This window comes from Capsicum annuum, chromosome 3 (genome assembly GCF_002878395.1).
Source record: "Capsicum annuum cultivar UCD-10X-F1 chromosome 3, UCD10Xv1.1, whole genome shotgun sequence".
Classification (NCBI taxonomy): domain Eukaryota; kingdom Viridiplantae; phylum Streptophyta; class Magnoliopsida; order Solanales; family Solanaceae; genus Capsicum; species Capsicum annuum.
In genome coordinates this window covers 245,986,372-246,007,961 of record NC_061113.1, presented here as the reverse complement: position 1 = coordinate 246,007,961, position 21,590 = coordinate 245,986,372, and the positions used below count along the sequence as shown (strand labels likewise).

Below are 21,590 nucleotides of genomic sequence, written 5' to 3'. Positions count from 1 at the left end.
AATATAATTAATGTTCAATGTAACTCTACTGCGTCGACTACCTAATTTGGCACATAAGTTTTTAAATACAACTTATTTCAAAATGAACAACTAAAATCTTCTGTCCTAAAATGGAGATTTTCAGTCATGGCCACTGAGATTAAAGTTATGAATCTGAAATCAATATGGCTTCTTGATAATTGACACTATCCTTTTGGGGACAAGCATGGGATAACTTCACATAATTGATAACGTCAAAGTCTACCATATCTAATACAATGAGATCAACCTGAGTACTAAACTCATCGAACACGATCTATAAATCGATCCACTACTAAAGAATAACCTTGCTCCAGAATGTCACGTCCTAGCCATCTACGTATAGAGAGAACCAATGAAAAAAATAAAATTACAACCAACCCAGACTCACGCACATAAAGGGATTAAGAAAATGAGATTTTTCCCTAAAAATGCTCGGTAGCCTCCCAAAGATAGGGTACAGACGTCTCCGTACCGATCCGCGGGACTCTACTAAACATCGGCTCCAGTACTAACAATACCAGTAAGACCTAAGCTTTGATACCAATCTGTCATGACCCGATTTCTCAAGTCATGATGGCGCCTACTTTAACCAACCAGTAGGCAAGTCAAACTATAGTTCGGAATGATAAGTAATGGGCTAACAATAGAGACCAAATAAAAGATTACGTATAATGATAGCAACAACAATAATAATTAAAAACAAAAAAAAAGGTATATATATTATATCAAATATGAGAAGAGGAAAAATGAACAGCTATACAATGAATTCCTCCCAAAACCTGATAAGGTCAGTACTAGAGCCACTACTACCAGATACCCAGAATACTAGATAAAATCTAAAATGTCCACAATATACATAAGTAGTCTCTAGTGCAAAAGACTAACTGGAGTAGATAGAGAAGGATCAGCTTCGGACGACAGCAAACTCACCCTGCTCTGAATCAGTACTAAAAGGCAGAATCACGTTAATGTCGACTGCTAGTGCCCGGATCTGCATCAGGAAAAAGATGTAGAAGTATAGTATGAGTACCAAAAGTCATGGGTGCTCAGCAGGCATCACTGAGTTCAATACAGAAAATGTATAACTACAATGCGAGGGTGTAATCTGAGTCTTCAATAAATAGGGATGGAAAGGCAACCAACTACCAAGCTACGCAACGGCTGTAAGTGAATAAACATAAGCAATACAAAAAAATAAATAATGCAGTAATAACAGATAAATTAAACATAACCTAACTAGGCCCCCATAAGCCCACTAGGCACATGACATAACCTAACTGGGCCCCCATAAGTCCGCTAGGCACACTGAAGAAGGCAATTAACCTGTCTGTACTTTCATAAGCCGATGGAACACACAAGTAATGAAAATAAACATAAATAATCTATAACTGCGCTGATCCCCATAAATCATAATAGTCTTGCGGATGTGCACCGGACTTGAACCGACACCAATGGGAAATAACGAGAGGCCAGATATATAGAATTCATAATCAGATGCCGGACTCGAACCGGAACTCATAGTAATCACAATAACATTTGCTGGACTCGAACCGGAACTCATATCAACCATAATAATCATTTGCCGGACTCGAATCGAAACTCATAGTAACCACAATAATCATTTGCCGGACTCGAACCGAAACTCATAGTAACCATAATAGTCAATAGTCGGACTCGAACCGGAACTCATAGTCACAATCATCATCAGATGCCGAACTCGAACCAAAACACATAGTAATCATAATCATCATTTGCCGGACTCAAACTGGAACTCACAGTAACCATAATAATCATTTGCCGGAATCAAACTGGAACTTACAGTAACCATAATAGTCGATTGTCGGACTCGAACCGAAACTCACAGTAATCATAATAATTTTTTGCCGGACTCGAACCGGAACTCACAGTAACCATACCCACCAGAAATATTAAAATTCATACCATATCATAACAATGTCAATGTCTAAATAATTATCCGTTAATCTTAATTAAAAGGGGATAAATTTAAGATTTTGTAATTAAATTTTATGTCTCAAAGTGATAGATGTTATACTATATTAAAAGATAATTTTTTTCAAAAAACTGTACTAAAATAATGTTCTAATCCGGATAAATAAGACAGTTTATATATATATATATATATATATATATATATATATATATATATATCAAAAATACACATCTACAAGAATTTATCCAGGGTAACATAATAGTTAATATTTTCAATATATAAGCTCAGCCTACCTAGACACCAAAGCTATAATATCTTTCTGCAAAACCTTCAAATAATACTTCACTAGAAACCGAACTTGAATAGATGGATATGAATATTTTACTACACCAACTGAAAACTTAAATTTTGAACAAAAGGAAGAAAAATTATAGAAAAAGAGTATTACTCTCATTTGTTAAAGGTTAGATATATATATATATATACACACACTTAATGCAAGCTCTCTCTTTTTCCTTTGTTTTATTCACTTAAAAGTGATTAACAATGTTAGGCCACAAGAGCAGCCAACAAAGTGGTCCACCCATCCGCTTCCAAGTGTGCGGTGGTGGTGGTCATACAAATTAATTTTCTACACAATATATATATATATATTTGGGTATTGCATAAATTTATAGTAAAATAATTACAATATTATGAATATACCATAATTAATAGAAAATTATTTCTAGCAAAATCTCTATTATATAATAATAATAATATTTTAATATTTTTAAAATTATTATCTCATTTAAAATATTAATAAATAATAAAAGTTTATTATAAAGTGATATAAATATCTCATTAATTAAAGAATTTTACATATCAAAAATAATTTAGGAGGATGCTAAATTAAATTAAATAATTCACGATACATTTAAATAGTAGAAATTATATAAAATACAGGAAAATGACCTAAGGGTCATTACAGTTGATCTGCTGAAACCAAAAACCCCAGAATTACAAGCTTCAAATGTTGATAGAGTTGTATTAGAAATGAAACCCGTACTCTATAATAATTGAGTTCCACGAGTAACCTGGACAGAAGAAGAAGTACAACAGATGAACGTTTCGGAGAATTTACAATTAGCTATCATTGAAAAATTCTCATATGGATGGCCAGAATTAGAAGATCTGAGAGTAAAAATTCCAAGACAATGCAAAATTAAAGGTGAGTGCAAAATTGAACTGCTCCGAAATAAACATATACTCATGCGGTTTAATCTACTAGAAGATATGTCAATATGCTGTCCAAAAATGTGTATTATATCATTGCTAAAGATGGACTGGCTTATCAGATGCGACCTCTGATTTATAATGTAAAGTTTAAGCCAGAAGAAGAAACTACACAAGCCATGGCATGGATCTCCTTTCCTGATCTATTAACTACTTTTTTTGGGAAGGAATCTCAATAGGTAAACCCATCCAATTAGACATGGCGACGATTAATAAAACTCGTCCTAGCTATGCAAAAGTTAAAGTCCAGGTTGACCTTGCCAGGAAATTGCCGAAGTGTGTTGAAATAGAAGTGGTGAACAAGAAAACTGTCACATCCCAAAATCCTCGTAGACATGACTGGATCCCGCTAACAACACTCGTCGGGAGAATCAATTTCCAATACATTCACAATGTCTATAGACGCTGAAATAAAGAAATAAGCAACTCCAAATACATGAAATAACCATTATCACAAGGTAATTATCCAACAAGATATTGCATAACGATTTACGAAAACAACGGTAGATTAGATAACAAATCTCTAATCCAAATCCCACACTAGACCATGAAGCATCTAAACAAGTTACATGAGTTCAGCGTTCGGGCATACAAACCCAACGAAATGAAATACAATCTAAAAATGACTAAAGCTGGATGACTACCTCTACGAATAATGCAAAGGTTCTCCTCAGCAACAAAATCCACAAGTAAAGATCGTCAACCACAAGTCTCTCTCTCGGCAACCGTATCTGCAAATATGCAAGTAAGGAGTGAGCTATATGTAAATATAACCCAGTAAGATCCTCGACCCGCTACTTTAATACCCCTGAAACCAGTGTTAGAAAATATAAGATACACAAATAATATGTACATAATATCTCTCATAAGGTAATGTTAATAAGATCCAAAAAGAAGTTCAAAAATGTCACTCTATAGCTCGACTCAATCTGCTCTCACGACTTGTCATAAACAACCGTGAAGGTGATCGGCCTAGCACCCCGACAAGTTCGCGACAACATATATAATGCCTCAAAAGTCTACTACGGAAGCATGTCCAAGCCCCTAACATATTACGGCAGCATAAGTAATGCCCCTAACATATTACGGCAACTATGTATGCCCCTAGAGACTATAACGGCAGCGAAGAAAATATATTCAACACCCCAACCTCACCTCACATTTCACCTCTAACTGATTCTCAATACACTTCACAAAATAAATATCCACAGCTTGTCAAAGGCCACATATTCTACCGAGTTCACGCTTGTCCCAACACATGGACTATGCAGAAAAATATAATTTTTATAAAGTAAAATTGAAAAGCAAGCATCAAAGCTTAAAGTCTCACTTACCTTGCTAACGACAAATTATCCAACTCTGCAGTGTGTAGGACATCAACCAAATAACGACCAATATCAATCTAAACAAAGTATTAAATAATAATATCAATTATACTTTCCGAGACCAATTCTCAATATCCCTACTATATCTATCCAAACATCTTATGTTTATCTCTTTCTTTCTTCTGCCACTCAAAAGTTGTACATCGGTATATTAAGGAGATTTGCCTAGTCATCTTCATGTTACAAATTAACTTTATCTTTAGAAAGTGAACAAATTAAGGAGAAAATTGTATTTATCTATCTATAAAATGATTAAACAATCTTAATCATCATCCATTAGGCCTACTAACCATCACTACAGGGTTGGTCACGACTATTATGATAATGTAGTGCTTAAAGTTTTGAAAATAGTCAAAAGAACATTCTAGCAGTCCTTTGAAGCGGAACATTGCATTTTATCTTATGTCAAATACAATCAAACTTTGTGGTAGAACAATAAGAAGAAAGGTCAAAAAAATATTTTTGAATTATCACAAAAGATTTAACAATATTTTTTATATTTAATCTACTATAAGTTCTGACTTTTCAATTCACATATAAGGAGGGGTATATATAAGAAGGATTCTGTTGCTGTGATGGTTAGTTCCTACCAACTCATGCTATTGAATACATGTAAATCTATACAGAAGAAGAAGAAGCCATTATCTTTTTTTTTTTAAAGCCATAGTTAATAACACTTCTTAAACAAGAATCATCAACCTCTATGTAGAGTACACAATAACAATAAGATTTCATACCTGACTATGAACTTGCTACTATACAAGCTTTCTATCACCGCACATGAACAATCAAAAACTCTCTTTAAAGCTATTTCTTTCTAGTTCAAAAGAAAAAGAGGGATTGAACAATTTCTTTAGTTGCTTTCTATTTTTTTTCTTTCCTACGCAGCTTGCTGCTGCTCTCCAAAATAATAGGATTAGAAAAGCCCTAGTAGTAAACTTATAACGTTATTATCTGAAACTGTAGAAGGCTTTTGGCTTGTCCACTTTTAATTCCCTTAATTACCATTAATAATCAGTTATAATTACCAATTAACCCTTCACTAAAAGGAAATAATAAGCTGGCTATTACATTCTCCCCCACTTAAAATAATGTTCATCCTCGAACGGGTCTAGAATCATACCTGAAGTGTCAAATAAGTGTGGATATCTAACTTGCATCTCATCCTTGGACTCCCAAGTAGTTTCTTCGTTTGGATGATTACTCCATAATACCCTGACTGAAGCTATCTTCTTCGACCTCAACTGTCGCACTTGCCTATCAAGAATAGCTATCGGGCTTTCCTCATAAGTCAGGTTCTCATTAAGCTCGACATCTTCTGGATGAATCTTATGGCTATCATCACAAACATACCGTCTAAGCATAGACACGTGAAACACAAGATAAACTGCAGACAATCTCGGAGGTAAAGCAAGCCTATACGCCACTAATCCAATTCGGTCCAAAATCTCATAAGGACCGATGCATCTAGGACTTACCTTACCATTCCGGCCAAACCTCATAACTCCCTTCATAGGAGAAACTTTCAGAAATACTTTTTCCCCCTTTTCAAACTCCAAATCACGGATCCTTTTATCTGCATAGGACTTCTGCCTGCTTTGTGACGTCTTAAGTTGGTCTCGTATCACTGCAACCTTCTCCAATGCTTGCTGAACTAAATTTAGACCCAATAACTGCACTTCACCGGGCTCAAACCAGCCAACTAATGAACGACACTTGCGACCATATAGAGCCTCATATGGTGACATTTGAATGCTCGACTGATAGCTATTATTATAAGAAAACTCTGCTAAAGACAACTGGTCATCCCAATGGCCACCAAAATCAATAGCACAAGCTCTAAGCATTTTCTCTAAGATTTGAATAACTCGTTCAGGCTGTCCGTCGATCTGTGGATGGAAAGCTGTACTCAACTCAACTTACGAACCCAGTGATTTCTAAAAACATCTCCAGAACTTAGCAGTGAACTATGCACCTCGATCAGATATGATTGAGATAGGAACACCATGAAGCTGAACTATCTCCCAAAGGTAAATTTCTGCCAACTGCTTCACGCTATAAGTAACCCGAACTGGTATGAAATGGGCAGATTTTGTAAGTCTATCCACTATCACCCAAACAGAGTTGTGCTTCCTGAAAGTATTTGGCAACCCGACAACGAAAAGCATTGTGATCCTTTCCCACTTCCACTCCAAAATAATTAATTTTTGCATTACTCCGCCAGGTTTTTGATGTTCATATTTAACCTGCTCACAATTTAAACAACTAGTCACATGTTTTAAAATATCAACTTTCATACCTTTCCACTAGTACAATCCACACAGGTCTTGATACATTATCGTAGCACCAGGGTAGATGGAATATCGCGAGCTATAAGCCTCATCAAGAATTAGCTGTCTCACATCACCCATAATGGGAACACACAATCTTCTATAACGACGTAGCATACCTTCACCATCAATAGTAAAAGACTTAACACCGCTATTCAGCACTCGATCTCGAATCCCAACAAGGTAGGGATCATCATATTGACAAGTCTTAGCTTGCCCAACTAAGGATGATTGAACCACCATAACTGCAAGTAATTTGCTAGGCATAATATGATTAATTCGAACTCTATGATTGGCTAAAGACTGAATATCCATAACTAAAGGTCGCCTTTTGGCAATAAATAGGGCCAACTTCCCATAGACTTCCTACTCAAAGAGTCTGCTACTACATTAGCCTTCCCAGGATGGTACAAGATAGTGAGATCATAATCTTTAAGTAACTCTAACCACCGTCGTTGTCTTAAATTCAGATCTCTTTGCTTGAATAAGTACTGCAGACTCTTGTGATCAGTATAGATTTCACATGGCTCACTATAAAGATAATGACGCCAGATATTAAGTGCAAATACGACCGTGGCCAATGCCAAGTCGTGAGTCGGATAATTTTTCTCATGGACCTTTAGCTGTCTAGAAGCATATGCCACCACTTTACCATTTTACATTAAAACACAACCCAACCTAATTCGAGATGCATCATAATAAATAGTGAAACCACCCTCTGCCGTAGGTAAGGTCAAAATTGGAGCCGAAATCAATGCCATCTTTTACTTTTAAAAAATTTCTTCACATTCACCTGACCATTGAAAAACGACACCCTTTTGAGTTAAGCGCGTCAATGGAGAAGCTACCTTTGAGAAGCCCTCTACAAACCTCCTATAATAAATAGCTAAACCCAAGAAGGTACGTATCTCTGTAACAGTAATAGGTCGAGGCCAATCTCAAACTGCTTCAATCTTCTTTGGATCAACATGAATCCCATCTCTTGACACCATATGCCCCAAAAAGGAAACCGTGCCCAACCAAAACTCACACTTTGAGAACTTGGCATACAACTTGTATTCTCTAAGTGTCTGCAACACAACTCTCAAGGGTTGTTCATGTTCCACCTCGCTCTGTGAGTAAACCAAAATATCATCAATGAACACAATAAGAAATTGATCTAAATACGGATTGAATACCCTATTCAGGAGGTCCATAAATACTGCAGGTGCATTAGTCAGTCCAAAGGACATCACTAAAAATTCAAAATGTCTATACCTGGTCCGAAAAGCTGTCTTAGTGATATCTTCGGCCTTGACTCTCAGCTGATGATAACCCGATCTCAAGTCAATCTTAGAAAAGTAGGTATCACCCTGTAACTGATCGAATAGATCATCAATTCGAGGCAAGGGATACTTATTCTTGATTTTCACCTTATTTAACTGCCTATAGTCAATGCATATTCTTATCGTGCCATTTTTTTTCACAAATAACACAGGTGCACCCCAAGGTGACACACTAGGCCTGATGAATCCCCTATCAAGCAATTCTTGAAGTTGAACCTTTAATTCTCTCAACTCAGCAGGAGCCATACGATATGGTAGAATAGAGATAGGTTGAGTCCCTGACACTAAATTACTACTGAACTCAATTTCTCTCATCGAAGGTAACCTAGGCAAATCATCTGGAAACACATCAATAAACTCCCGAAAAATGGGAACATTATTTATAGAAACTTCCTCTGCTCGAGTGTCATGAACGGTAGCGATAAAACCCAAACACACATGGTTAATCATTCGACGGGCTTTTACATAGGATATTATCTTTCCCTGAGTCACAGGAGTCATACCTTTCCACACAAAAGGTATTTCTACAGGAACATTAAAACGTATAAGCTCAGCATAACAATCAACCAAAGCGTAACATGATGCCAACCAATTCATACCCATAATCACATCAAAATCAGTCATTGGCAATACAAGTAGATCATCTATGGTGTCCCTACCCTGAACAGATATCACATAATCTCTATAAATTCTATCCACTGATAAGGTCTCCCTTACTGGGGTTGTAATGATATATGGCTCAACAAGAGTCTCAATCCTTCTCTCTAAGAATAAATCAAAAGATGAGGATACATATGAATACGAAGAATCGAGATCAATAAGAGAATAAGCCTCATGAGAGTTTACAGTGATAATACCTATGACCACTGCATTAGGTGTCTCAATGTCCTATCTAGCCATAGCAAAGAATCTCAGTGGTCCACCTGCTGCCTACGAACCCTGAGTACCCTGTCGACCCTATCTACGAGCACTCTGTGAAGTATTCCTAGCTGGTTGGGTGTGAGCATGAGTTCCAGCAATATCTCTCTGTATTTGGGCAGTAGTTTGACTAAAACCAAAATTTTCTTTAGGACAAAACTTGGCAATATGCCCTCTTTCACCATAAGTATAACAAGGACCTCCAACACCAAAACAATGTCCACTATGATTCCTGCCATAATTAGAACATTTTCAATGCTGCTTAGACTGAAAGAAACCGCTACCAATCCTCTGTGTCTTCTGTTGATGCCCCTGTCTAGCTGGATAACTATTTCTTTAAGATTGGCCCACTGACTCTTACTGCGTAGGCATAGACTGTCCACGATCAAAACCACTCTTGCTCCCAGACGTAGCCCCACTAAACCCACCTAAGTTACGTGCCTTTTTGTTTCTCGATTAATTCTTTCCTTCTCATAATAGGACTCAGAACGGAGAACAATGTCTCACACCTCAGAATAGGATCTATTACACACATCGCGTGTAGACACATAATTTTGTCCCTCCCGAAAACTCAAATTATTCATTTTTACCCTCGTCTTACCATGTGTCCTACCCCGTGTGATAATCCCTTCATAAAAATACAAAAATTAACAAAATTCTTAACAAATTTTATCTTGTTTTAATCTATTCTAACAAACTTTTAACACGTCACTCACCCATCTCACCACCCTACCCCACCTGACCACCTGCCCTACCCCTACCCCTAGGTTCTCTTCCTTCATATTTTATTCTTCTTCCTCCAGAAGAAAGGGACCAAAGATCCTCTATTTTTTCTTTACCATTAACACACAAATCGTACACGCACACTCCTTCATTTTTTCATACTTACATCACACACTCCACTCAAAAAGAACATAGAACACATGAGAGAGAGAGAGATAAAAACATAGAAGAAAAGTGTGAGAGAGGAATTTTTGGATGAGTTTTCACCGAAAAACTTCATCGTTGCAGCCATTTTTTTGGTTTCGGTTGCTGCCAAGCTTGTCGGAGCTCCGGCGTAGCAAAATTCCACATTTCAGTCCAAATTTCCTAAAAAAAAAGTACAAAATATCAAAAAAAAAAACTGAGTCCCCGTTCCAGATTTTAGTGAAAGCAGTCAAAATTCAGTGTGGGTTTTCCTTTTACGTCATTGACTGATGCGAAATTGATTGTGGGTCTCTCATTTTTTCTTGTGATTTTAGTTCGTATTGGTGAAAACTGAGCAAAAGGCATATCAAGATTGGTGTGGTTCATGTCGAGGGTCATTGGTCGAGGTTTCCAGGTCCGGTTCCGCCGCCCAATTGCATAATTTGCACAATAAAATCTCAATTTGAGGTCCAATTCTATCTCGTTCTCATTTTGATTTCATTATACGTGTTTGATTTGCGTGGTTCGTATTGATTGATGATATAATCCTAATAGTGTGTTTGACATTCTTTAATTGTCACGATTTGATTGGTTGGTGTTACATTGAAATTGATTAAACGTTTGGTTAAGAAATGAATTGTGGGAGGGACGAAAGTTGATAAGATTGGTGAATTTTGGTTAATTTGATTCATTTGGTTGTTTGACTTGAAGGCATTGTTGAAATCGGTAGGAGCATATTTTAGGCCGAGAGCTTAATAGACGAAGTTTAGGTTCGGGTAGGTAAATTTAGTGGTATCGTTGAATGTTGAAAGTTTGAATGTATGTGTGGTGAATGTTTTCGAGTTTATCACATTTGGATTAAAATGTATTAATTTAGCCGGGGGATGCCCCAAGTTCATTTGTATTTCTTCACTGGTAAATACCCCGCAGTGTCTTATACTCGGAGGACGTCCGTGATGAAGGCCCGAGGCATCGAGTAAAGCACTGGAGCATAGTTAGAATTAGTGTAGGATAGAGTAGGATTTATTTTTTGCATTATTATTATTATTTATGTTGGACTGTATAATTGGATTGAACATTATATTTTGAATTTGTTGTTTCATGTGTTTTATTGATTGTTTTACGTGCTTTGTGTGGTTTATATATTTGTGATGTCAAATTAGACTATATACTCCACTAAGAGACCGTGGTCGATCCACGAGATCGAGGGGTGCCTAACACCTTCCCCTCAGTCAACAGAATTTCTTAGTCAGATTCTCTATTTGCAAACCAGTTTTAGAGAGTCAAAACTGTTTTGAGAAAGGATATCCAAGGGTGACTTGTCACACCTGATTTATGCCATGTGGCGACTCTGAGATTAATTGTAAAACGAATCCTTTTCGAAACAATTTTTAATTTTTTGTCACTTTAACCATAAAAACCCTTTCGAACTTTAGAATCTATCTTTTGAGTTAAAAAAGGGGTGTGACAGCTCTGGCGACTCTGCTGGGGATCCTTCTCAGAATTTGAGCTTATTTTTGGAGTTATATCGGCTTAGTTTTGACATTATGAGTGTATAAATATTGTTTGTGTTATTGTTTGTATTTGTTTATCGTTGTTGAGTGCCTACGTGCTACGTGTTTACAGTTTTTCTTTTATATGTTATCGCTTTATATCTGACATCATTTGCATAACCCGATTTATTCTTTCTGCAACAAGTCCGTAGTGCACGCTGTGTACAGGATCTATAGTTGAGTCACCCATATCTTAGGAGGGGGAGCCATCGGCTGGTATGGAGTGGGTGGAAATCTAAAGCAGCCACTATCGACTATACGCTTCCCCGAACAGCTTTCTTAGTGAACCCCTGTGTAGGTCAGCCTTTAGGTCATGCTTATCTGCATCATGTTGAGACCTAGCGGGACCCACTTGATCCTTCGTATGAAACTCACCTCTAAGGCATCCCTACGTGCTAAATGCTGCATCTTTGAGGGTAACAAGGTCATTTGACAGACTGATTTGCACAAAAGCATAAGTTAGAAGCAAAATGCGCAGGCAAGAAATTGTTGAAAAAAAGGAAGAAAACAGAGAAAAAAAAAGAGATTTGGTAGTTTTTAGGGCTCTTTATGGCTTTTGCTTTCCACAATTCAAAAATTCAAAAAAAATAATATTTTTTTTACTTTTTGCACTCATTTCCCAAAAAATCAAAAACGTTAAATTTTTCTTTTTTTATTTATTAAGTATTCACAATTCCAAAACTCCAAAAATATTTTTTCCTTTCAATAGGAGCTTTGTACATTTTTATATAACGAAAATATTAAAAAGATTTTTTCTTTAATAGTTGTTGGTGTTAGTTTCTAATTAAAATCCCAAAAAAGATTTTATTTTCATCGTTTGTCTTTAGTTGTGTCTTTCAATTAAGGGTTTAGTTTGTCATTTAATCCTTAATTGTCCAATCTGGATGAATTACGCACCCCAGATTCTCCTCTCTCGGGAGTGAGATACATAGGCAACCTATTGTTGGTTCGGGGACCTTATTTTAAAAATTCAAAAAAAAAGATTTTCTTCACTCTTTATTAGAATAGGTGTCATATATTTCTTTAAAAGAAAACTGCAAAAAGATTTTTCTTTAATAGTTTCAATTTTCATTTTCATATGAAATTCGAAATTGAAAACCCAAAAAGATTTTATATGGTAATCATAGGTTTTATTTTAGGAATATGAAAAAAAAATCCAAAAAAGATTTTTCTTCACTCTTCATTTAGAGTAAGTGTGTCATATACATCTTCGAAAAAAAAACCACAAAAAGATTTTCCTTTAATAACTTCAAGTTTCATTTTCATATGAAATTTAGAATCGAAAATTCAAAAAGAGATTTTCCTTTGTTTGTCATAGGTTTCATTTTGTAGAGGGAATTTAAATCTGAAAAATGCAAAAAAGATTTTCGTCAATTCTTTTGATAATTTGTTATTTTCTTTTCTTCTTAAAGTTCCAAGAAAAAGAAAAAGAAAAAGAAAAAGAGTTTAGTTGGCCATTTTGGCAAGACTTCATGAACTACGCACACCTGATTCTCCCCTCTCGAGGGTGAAATACATAGGCGCCCTTCCTGGGTTCGGTGATCTTTTCAAAAGAAAAAAAAAACAAAAAAAAGAGAGGTTTTGAAAAATGTTGAACTCTAACATATTTGTTGCCTCTTGTTCAGTTAGTTTAAGGTGGTTGGTTTGTGGCTTCCTGGCTGGTCCTCCATATCACACCAGATCCAAGGAAGGTTTAGTTGTGTCCAACAAGGATATAAATAGTGGCACCATGGATGAAACAAAGAGTCAGGAAATTGAGAGTTTAAAGGAAGAAAATTTGAGACTGAGACAACAAATGATGAAAATGTACCGAGGTTGGGCCAGTGGGCTGCCTCCACCTCCATTCCCCACTTTTGACCCTACAAATACCTTGAGTCTTCCACCAAAATCGCAAAGTCAGTTTCCTACTGTTGTTGATGCACCACAACATGTCTCAGAATCTATTTCACGTCAAATGCACTTCAATACTTCCACCACTCTTTCTTTAGCTCCTCAGTATAAGTCTACCATATTCACAGCACCACATACCGTCTGTGCTTTTTTTGTTCAACCTTCTACTAAGACTTCCACTTTGGATATCAATCCAACGATTGTGCTTCCCTAGTCCACTAGTGAATCCACGTTCAATACTCTTGATAATCATTGTTATACTCTTGAGCCTACCATTAAATTAAGTGGACCGCCAAAATTTCTTATTAAGAAGCCTAGCATGCTAGAAGATCTAGAGAAAATGGTTGGGAAAGTTAAGCGTGTAGAAAATGATATGAAAAATTCCCCTGGACTTATGGGTTATGAAGATGTTTCATATAAAAACTGGGGCATGTCTTCAAGTGTTAACCTTCCTCCCAGCTTTGAGATATCAAAATTTGGGGAGCCTGATGGACAGAAGGATTTTGCAAAACATTTGGGACGACATTGCAATCAACCAAGGGAAACTGAAGGAAAGAAGAAGGAAAATGCATCTATTGTCATGCCAGGGCCAAAGCAGAGTTTTAGAGGTCCAACCCACCAATACTGTCAGCCTCAATCCAGAGCTTGTATATTAGATCCACATGACCACTTGCAACAATGTTTCTTTCTAAAAAATTCAAGAAATCCCATTCTACTTCCTCAATATCCTTTGAACAATGCACAATTATATGCTCATCCATCTTCTTATCCACAATGGCATGCCCCTGTCCCTCAACATCGTCCTCGACCCCCACAAATTTACCAAGAAACCTCTAAATCTAAGTTTCATCTGAGACCAAAGTTCACAAAGAGAAGGAAAGAAAAAAATAATTTCACCCCTATTAGGGAATCCTATGCCAGTTATCCCAGAGATTGGTATAGCAGGGCATGATCACTCCTCTCCTTAGGTATACTCCTGACCCACATTCAAGAAGTTTTGATCCTAATGTACGATGTGCATATCATTCTGATGTTCAGGGTCACAGTATTGAAGATTGTCGTGCTTTGAAAAGAAAAATTGAAAAGATGATTTAAGATAAATCAATTATGGTACAGAACATAACAATGAGGAAAGCTTTAGTCATGCTGATATGCAAACCAGGGGCTAAGATGCTAAGCAATTGAGAAGTCACCCCTCTCCCTACTAGGAAGAGGTCTAATAGTTTGTTTTGTTTTATTTTCTGTTATCCAAATTATTTCAGGGTTGTAGCTCGGTATCTATCTAGTTTTGACCCTTTGTCGTTATGTTCAACCCTTTTTATCTTTCATTTTTATTAAATGAAGTGTCACATTTTTCTTTGTGTTTTAAATATGTGTTGTTTGTTTGTTTTCTTTACATAGTACATTTTATGTTGACTCTAGTGATATGACATGCTAGTGAAATTTATAGCCAGATCTTAAAATTCAGTTTAAGCATAAATATTGAATCAAAGGGTTAAAGTTAGAAAAAGAGAGAATCTGAGAAAATAGATAGAGTGCTGGGACATTTGGTGATCAAGTTGAAGCCTTCTTTGAAAATTAGGACTATTATTTTAAGAATCGTGACAATAACTTGGTTATCAATTGAAAGACATATCTCAATTAGGTCAAGTAGTGAACGTATGATCCTATGTCAAAAGGAACAGAAAGAAGACCAGCTTTACGAAGTCATGAGTCCTTCAACATGAGGAATGTACAACGAAAATAGAGTTGTATGTTTGACAAGGGTAGAAGAAGAATTGGAACACATGCTAAGTTGAAGTTAGTGTTGTTAAAGTATCACAAATGATCTTCATCTTTCATTTCATATTGCATGATATGTACTTGCATTTTTAAGGATTGATATGATGAAGGCATTTCATTCGGCTATCCAAACATTGTATCATCCCTTGTTTACTCCATTTGAACGTTAGTTTTATTTTCTTTCATACCCCTCTTTTGGAATCAAGATACTGTCAACAAAGCTCAAAAGATAAGTGTCGAGCAAAAGAATAGAGTCAAAAAAGTTTCAAAAAAAAATGTGTCAAAAAGAAGGAAAAGAAAAAGTGTCAAGAAATTAGAGTCAGAAAAATCACAAAGAAAAAAGAGTCAAAAAAAGAACAAGTTAGAATCAAGCAAAAAATGAATAAGCTGCCAGAACTACGCATGACCTGATTCTCCTCTCTCGGGGGTGAGATACGTAGGCTGCCCTACTAAGGGCTTGGTCCAACCAAATAAATAATTTCGAATTGCCCAGTCAAAAAAAACTAGGGCATGATTTAATCCTCATTGTTTGAGTCAATTCCAAAAGTTATAAGTCCCACCCCACTTTAAGTGTCGTTTGGGCCTCATGTCATCCTTTTATTCTAACCCTATCCAAAAGCCAAGTGACAACCAAAGAAAGACCTTCAGATCAATCTTTAAGAATGTTAAGACTAACCATGCAATGAATGTGATGACGCATTTTGGAAACTATTTGTCTACCTTAGCAATAAGAATCAGAAGAAAAATAAAAATGAGAGAGTCTTATTGGTGAAAACCCTCTTGGGCACCATAAGGCGATGGTAAGTTGAGCGAAATAAAAATGAGAGAGTCTTATTGGTGAAAACCCTCATGAGAACCATAAGGCGATAGTAAGCTGAGAGAAAAATGAGAGAGGCTTGTTGGCAAAAACCCTTCAAGGTGTCACTAGCTGAATGCGGTCTTAAATGCAATTGACCTAAGGAAGCAACTCGGTTTTAAGGAAATTAACTCAACAACATTTGGTAGAAAGTTTGGATGGAAAGATCAGGTAGCTTAATCCAAAATGCATGGCATAATCATTAGAGTTGACTGTCATTTTTAGAAAATTTTTTGTTTCTTTGTTTCTAAAGGGGACATTCATTGTCTTTTCTTTCTTCTCTTTATTTTTGTTTTATCTTTCTTGAGTCAGTTATTTAAATAAAAAATCATTGTCATTTGTTTCTTCTCTTGTCTTTGAGTCAAGTTTGTATAAAAAACAAGTAAGAAAGGATTTCAAAACTGGCTACCAGCTTCTTTAATTGCACAAAGCAAAACAATAGTTAGCGCATGAAAGATACATGACTATGAGCCAAAAAAGGACATGCAGAAAGTTTTATCAACAGATATGTCGGGGAACTCATGGAAATACCAAGGTTCAAATGGTTTGTTAGAGAAATATAGCAAAGGAGAGATACTATGTTTGTTTCAGAATCATTCTTAATTATCTGAGTTTGAGTCAATGAAGCAACAAGTTAATGGCATATGCTAAGGGTTGGAAGCAAGATCAAATATGACCAACACAAGAGTGATCACTGCGAAAGCTAAAGCCACAAACCAACCACCATATTTTTTTAAACTCACTAGTTTTCTTTGATGAAACAGGAAACATATTGCCTTTTAAAGCAAGAGTTTTAGAGCATGAACATCAAGGGTTGCAATGCCTTACTTTTACAAATGCAGGAAGCAATGTTGCTGCACAGGTTTGATAATCAAGTCATGATAAAAATTCATCAGCGTATATCCCTCGGAGACACACTTTCTTGTCCAGGGATTTCAGTTTTCATTTGCTAGGTGATACACTTCTTAAATTGAGCCTTGACCCCTAAAAGATGTACCTTTTAGTCGAGTCATTCCCTTTGATTCCTATAAGACGTACCTTTTAGTCGAGTCATTTCCCTTGACCCCTAGAATACGTACCATTTAGTCGAGTCATTTCCTCTGATTCCTAGAAGACGTACCTTTTAGTCGAGTCATTCCCCTTGATTCCTATAAGACGTACATTTTAGTTGAGTCATCCCCCTTGATTCCTATAAGACATACGTTTTAGTCGAGTTATCTCCCTTGATTCCTATAAGATTTACCTTTTAGTCGAGTCATCCCCCTTGATTCCTATAAGACGTACCTTTTAGTCAATTCATCCCCTTGATTCCTATAAGATGTACCTTTTAGTCGAGTCATTCCCCTTGATTCCTATAAGACGTACCTTTTAGTCGAGTCATTCCCCTTGATTCCTATAAGACGTACCTTTTAGTCAAGTCAACTCCCTTGATTCCTATAGGACGTACTTTTTAGTTGAGTCATTTCCCTTGACCCCTAGAAGTCGTACCTTTTAGTCGAGTCATTCCCCTTGATTCCTATAAGATGTACCTTTTAGTTGAGTCATCCCCTTGATTCTTATAAGACGTACCTTTTAGTCGATTCATCCCCCTTGATTCCTATAAGACGTACCTTGTAGTCAAGTCATTCCCCTTGATTCCTATAAGACGTACCTTTTAGTCAAGTCATTCCCCTTGATTCCTATAAGACGTACCTTTTAGTCGAGTCATTCCCATTAACCCCTAGAAGTCATGCCTTTTAGTAGAGTCATTTCCCTTGACCCCTAGAAGTCGTACCTTTTAGTCGAGTCATTCCACTTGATTACTATAAGACGTACCTTTTAGTCGAGTCATTCCCTTTGATTCCTATAAGACGTACCTTTTATTCGAGTCATACTCCTTAATCCCTATAATGATGTGACTTTCACAAAAGTACTCTGATGATAAACTGGGGCAAAATTTAATTCTTGTTGTTTGGAACTTCACTTTTCTAGAAAATGATCTCTTTATATAATCTTTGTTTGGGATAATTTTCTTTTTAGTTTTGATGTGATTTCAGGAGTCCGCCTAAAGAACAGAGTGAATAAATGAAAAGTCAAGCAACAAGGTGAAGAAACTGAAAGTCAATAGATTGAAAAAATAGCAAGTCAGGAGCCCGCTTGGAGAATAGGGTGATGAAGTTAAAAATCAAGCAGTAAGTTGAAGAAATTGCAAGTCAGGAGCCCGCCTGAAGAATAGGGTGATGAAGTAGCAAGTCAAGAGTCAAGGAAATCAGCCTAGATAAAGTTTTTTTTTTAATTTCATTTATGTTTTTAACTTGTAATTTTTATTTTTGATGTAATAACAGAGCTGCAGACTGGAACCTCAATGGAACCTCACTCCACTCTCCAACTTGGTATAGTCCCTCTCCTTCCAATCCTTTAAGATACCCGTGACTTGATTCCATCATAACTTGGGTGGGTAGGAGTGTCCTAAGTCAGCTTGGTTGTCCTCCTTCCTTTTGTTTCATTCTTTTGAATAATGGTTGGGTCAAAATTTGGTCTCGTTGTCTACTTTTTTGTCTGAAAATATTTCGTGTTTACATTCAAAGGGGGCATGATGTAGACACCTAATTTTGTCCCTCTCAAAAATTCAAATTATTCATTTTTACCCTCGTCTTACCATGTGTCCTACCTCGTGTGATAATCCCTTCATAAAAATACAAAAATTAACAAAATTCCTAACAAATTTTATCTTGTTTTAATCTATTCTAACAAACTTTTGACACCTCACTCACCTACCTCACCACCCTACCCCACCTAACCACCTGCCCAACCCCACCCCTAGGTGCTCCCTCGTTCACATTTTATTCTTCTTTCTCCAGAAGAAAGGGACCAGAGATCCTCAATTTTTTTCTTTGCCATTAACACACAAATCGCACACGCACACTCCTTCATTTTTTCATACTCATATTGCACACTCCACTCAAAAATAACACAGAACACATGAGAAAGAGAGAGAGATCGAGAGATAGAAACAGAGAAGAAAAGTGTGAGAAAGGAATTTTTGGACGAGTTTTCAAAGGAAAACTTCGTCGTTGCAGCCATTTTTTTGGTTTCGATTGCTGCCGAGCTTGTCGGAGCTCCGGTGTAGCAAAATTTCTCGTTTCAGCCCAAATTTCCTGAAAAAAAAAATACTAAATATCACAAAATATTCGATACTAAGAATTTCTTACGTTTTACACGATAACCGAGGAAAGAAATGCAGTGAATTATCAAATCAATTAAAAAGATACTAAAAAATGAGTTGTTCAACATAACAAAAAGTTACGTTCTTAATTTTTTTATAGAAGTGGTCCCCCACCCACAATTCCTTTTTCTATAAATATCCCATCACTTCTACTTTTCCTCTTTTTACATATGATAATTATGAATTTTTTTATTAGTTAAATTTATTTATATTTTACATGTAGTTCAAATAATTTATTTTTTTCTCTATGTAATAAATTTTTACGTTTACATAAAAAATTTAAAAAATAGAAGTATAAATTACCTCATTAAGTCAACAATTTTCTTATATTTATTCTACATAAAAAAATAATCACTTCTATCCTTAATTATCCGATTTATCTCTAAAAAAAATTATACTTTTGAGTTTTCCTCTACTCTAAAATAGTGAAATGTTGAATTATCGTTGATCAAATATGCTACTATATAGAAGAATTATATTTTTCGGTGTGTTAAAAATATGAAATTAATTTTTTCGGATAATGATTCATCGTAGTTTTCGATTAGTGTTTCGATTAGGATATTGAGGAAACTCACATGCACAAATACGTTTCATATTATAATTAATGGAGTAAAAAATCACAATTTAATTTAGGAACACTCCTAAATTAATATAAGAAAATATATTTTTTTAGGAACACTCCTAAAAGAATATAATTCTTGTATATAGTAGCGTATTTGATCGACGATAATTCAATATTTTACTATTTTGGAGTAGAGGAAAACTCAAAAGTATAATTTTTTTAATGAGAAATTGGATAATTAAGGATAGAAGTGATTATTTTTTTTATATAGAATCAATATAAGAAAATTGTTAAGTTAATGAGGTAATTGATACTACTTTTTTTAAATTTTTTTTATGTAAAACACAAAAATTTATTAGAAAATAAATTATGTGAACCACATCTAAAATATAAATAAATTTAACTAATAAAAAAATTCGTAATTATCATATGTAAAAGAGGAAAAAGTAGAAGTGATGGGACATTTGTGGAAAAAGAAATTGTGGGTGGGGGACCACTGCTATATAAAAAAGTTAAGAATGTAACTTTTTGTTACGTTGAACAACTCTTTTTTTTTAGTACCTTTTTAATTGATTTGACAATTCATTGTATTTTTTTATTGATTATCGTGTAAAACGTAAGAAATTCTTATGTTTGACATTTTTTTTGTAAAACGTAAGAAAAGTCAACTCCGTTAGTTGACCGTTAAGAAAAAAGTAGAAAATATAATAAATTATTATGTTTAGCCTATTTTGGTAACTTTTTAAATAGGTGACCTATTTTGGTCACTTTTTTAATTCCGTGGCTCATTTTGGTTCGGAGTTTTATATATGTTGAAAAATAATTTAAAATACTAAAGCTCAAATGTTCTTAGGAGAACTCAAACATTTGTCCCCTTGTCTAAGGTCTTGTATTAAAGACTTGTCTTCAATTTTAATTAAATTAATTTAGTTCTTATTAATAATTGTTTAATTAGAATAAACAAATGACTAACCTGTTATAAACATCTGTTGCAACAGATGACTAACTTGTTGCAACAAATAGATAATCTGTTGGAAAATAATTAAAATACTAGGGAACTCAAATATTTTTAGAAGAACACAAATGTTTGACCCATTGTCGTAGAGACGTCTTTAATTTTAGCTAAATCAATTTAGTTATTGCTAATAATTGCTTAATTTGAATCAATAGATGACTAGCATGTTGCATCAGATGATTCATCTGTTGGAAATTATCAAACAGATAGAAAATCTGTTGTAACAGATGGGTCAACTATTAGAAAGTAATTAAAATATTAGGAAACTTAAACGTTTTTAGGAGAACTCAAATGTTTGTCCCCTTCATCCTTTTACATTTGATGTATGGTATATTATTTTTGTCTTCTTTACCTATTTCATGAAATTTTTCATGTGTTTTACTTATTCGTTGTGCCCCGTTGAAATTTTTTAAAAATTTTTTAGGTCAAATTTTGTTCGTATATCACTTGGACATTACTTCATAGCTTATTTTGTAAGTAAAATTATAATTTTTGTTGAATTTCTTATTTGGTGTATCTACAATTGCTACAATGGATAGAACCTGCAACATGAATCCAACATATGAGTCATATATTGCAACAAATTACTCACTTGTTGCAATAGATGACTCATATG

General features: G+C 35.2%; 1 long non-coding RNA gene across 1 annotated transcript; it reads right to left on the bottom strand.

The window, feature by feature from the left end:
• Positions 1 to 714: 714 nt before the first annotated feature.
• Positions 715 to 2,514, bottom strand: LOC124897149. The gene is made up of 2 exons (XR_007053802.1): positions 2,266 to 2,514; positions 715 to 1,012 (listed from the first exon to the last, which is right to left on the bottom strand). It is a non-coding gene; the product is annotated as an uncharacterized LOC124897149 (long non-coding RNA).
• Between the last annotated feature and the right edge of the window lie 19,076 nt (positions 2,515 to 21,590).